The following is a 2,897-nucleotide window of genomic DNA, read 5'->3' on the forward strand; positions in this document are numbered from 1 at the left end:
ATTTTTTCACGAAAAGCAAACATGAGATAATAAATCCAGTCTTTCACTAAGATTTCGAATAGCTGTCCCGAATTCAAGTTGATTATGTTTCGCCTCTTTCTCGGGGAAAGACGATCAAAAAATTCCCAATCATGGTCCTTACGGATCGGATCATCCATATAATATACAAAAAGGAACTCCAGATATTTGATATCTTTCTCTTTGAATGAGATCTCAATTCCAGCGATGGTTTCATTAGATATCTTACAACTAGAATCGCTCTTTTTTCCTATCCAGTTCCTCCACCACCGCGAATCCCAGTTAAATTCAGGCATGATATACTTTTTAGTTATTGGGAGAACCCGAGTACTCTCTTTCGGATCCAGGAAAGAACTCTCAGAGATCTTTTTTCCTTTTGGAAGATACAGGAGCGGAACAATCAACCTATTGATATTGGAAGACTCAGATGATTCTTCCAATGTATCATTTTTGGGTCCAATGGAATTCATAGGTATAGGAAGAAGCCTTGTCAAATAGGGATTTTTTCTTTCGACCATTTTTCGATTGTTAATACGATATATAAGGACCGCTACTACAAAGAGTACTACATACTTGATCGTGAAATATCGATTGCTTGTTGAACCCTGTGAATTGCGTGAAAGTAGGATACTCCAAATTCGGGAGTCCAAGAGTTTTATAAAACTCTCTTGATGGAAAAAAATATGAATGAAAAATCCCGCTGAATTGAATTGGGTCCATGAATCTAAGAAATAGCGAGAATTCTTGATTTCTCTCAATATCTCTCTCAATTCGAAAATCCAGGATTTGAATTGATGTCCTTTCATCGAATCCTCCTAATTGCATTGATTTATCCGAAAGATTTCACTTCAATTGGAATTTGGTTATTCACCATGTACGAGGATTCCCGCTAAGCATCCATGGCTGAATGGTTAAAGCGCCCAACTCATAATTGGCGAATTCGTAGGTTCAATTCCTACTGGATGCACGCCAATGGGACCCTCCCTCCAAAAAGTCTATCGGATTTTTGTTCAAGAATGAAATCTTATTGGAACTGTCCAGTTCACCCTTTGGAACCATATCACATCCTCGATAGGATGAAATAGGATGAATTGAGACGGTATTTTGTAAGTACATAATTATCTTGAATAAATTCACTATTTCTTTCTTTTCCGATCGCCTGGAAAAAGCAAGATGTTTCTTTTGTTCTTTTTTCAACAATTTCTGATCTCTAGTAGACCTATCAGTAGGATTCGAACCCAGATGAAGTTCTGACCATCTGTCAGAGAAAAAAGAACGAGTGGCTCTTGCAGGATTCCCAAAAAATTCTTCGATTTCTTCCGGAAGCAGATGATTATTCATCTGCTTCTCACGTTCCATGAATAGTCGGCACATTGAGGAATATCCAGAAAGGATTTTAAGGAATCGCTCTGATTCTATCTCTGTTCGTTCCGTTTGAAGAAAGGAAGGATCCCAACAAAGAATCGATCTTTCTTTTAGTTGTTGAATCTCTCTTTGATTGATCAATGTGTGATATTTCGAATCCTCATTCCTAATGGAATCGAAAGAATCCTTGGATTGATCAGAAGATCCTTTCAATTGGCTAGAATCCGTTACTTGAATGAAACTAGATCTCGTGGAATCATATTGAAGATTTGATGATACATTCCGTACCTTGCTAAAAAACCGATCCTTGTTTCCCAACCACACATTGTCTAACCAAATCCAATTCTCTCGTGACATGTTCCTCAAAAAATCCGATTCGTGCGGACTCTTCCCCCAACTAACGAAGAGATCTTGACGGAATTGCCACATATGAAATTGAGCACAATTTTGCAAAGAAATAGCCCGCTTGTTTCTCAAGAAGAGATGCGAAACATGCTCAATATCATTTGATTGAATAATTGACCCAGTCCCTTGTTGTTTGAAGAAACCCTCCACTTCCTTTGGTATTTTTTCACGAAAAGCAAACATGAGATAATAAATCCAGTCTTTCACTAAGATTTCGAATAGCTGTCCCGAATTCAAGTTGATTATGTTTCGCCTCTTTCTCGGGGAAAGACGATCAAAAAATTCCCAATCATGGTCCTTACGGATCGGATCATCCATATAATATACAAAAAGGAACTCCAGATATTTGATATCTTTCTCTTTGAATGAGATCTCAATTCCAGCGATGGTTTCATTAGATATCTTACAACTAGAATCGCTCTTTTTTCCTATCCAGTTCCTCCACCACCGCGAATCCCAGTTAAATTCAGGCATGATATACTTTTTAGTTATTGGGAGAACCCGAGTACTCTCTTTCGGATCCAGGAAAGAACTCTCAGAGATCTTTTTTCCTTTTGGAAGATACAGGAGCGGAACAATCAACCTATTGATATTGGAAGACTCAGATGATTCTTCCAATGTATCATTTTTGGGTCCAATGGAATTCATAGGTATAGGAAGAAGCCTTGTCAAATAGGGATTTTTTCTTTCGACCATTTTTCGATTGTTAATACGATATATAAGGACCGCTACTACAAAGAGTACTACATACTTGATCGTGAAATATCGATTGCTTGTTGAACCCTGTGAATTGCGTGAAAGTAGGATACTCCAAATTCGGGAGTCCAAGAGTTTTATAAAACTCTCTTGATGGAAAAAAATATGAATGAAAAATCCCGCTGAATTGAATTGGGTCCATGAATCTAAGAAATAGCGAGAATTCTTGATTTCTCTCAATATCTCTCTCAATTCGAAAATCCAGGATTTGAATTGATGTCCTTTCATCGAATCCTCCTAATTGCATTGATTTATCCGAAAGATTTCACTTCAATTGGAATTTGGTTATTCACCATGTACGAGGATTCCCGCTAAGCATCCATGGCTGAATGGTTAAAGCGCCCAACTCATAA

The 2,897-nt window shown here is 37.7% G+C and overlaps 2 non-coding genes across 2 annotated transcripts in view; both read left to right on the forward strand.

Moving 5' to 3' along the window:
- The first annotated feature begins 911 nt into the window (after positions 1-911).
- Positions 912-985, forward strand: TRNAM-CAU. The gene has a single exon. It is a non-coding gene; the product is annotated as a tRNA-Met (tRNA).
- Positions 986-2,859: 1,874 nt separating this feature from the next.
- TRNAM-CAU overlaps positions 2,860-2,897 on the forward strand; it is a 74-nt gene continuing 36 nt past the window's right edge. The window contains exon 1 of the tRNA in view: positions 2,860-2,897. This exon is cut by the window's right edge and continues 36 nt beyond it. This is a non-coding gene — a tRNA (tRNA-Met).

This window comes from Vigna unguiculata, unplaced genomic scaffold, assembly GCF_004118075.2.
Source record: "Vigna unguiculata cultivar IT97K-499-35 unplaced genomic scaffold, ASM411807v1 contig_132, whole genome shotgun sequence".
Classification (NCBI taxonomy): Eukaryota; Viridiplantae; Streptophyta; class Magnoliopsida; order Fabales; family Fabaceae; genus Vigna; species Vigna unguiculata.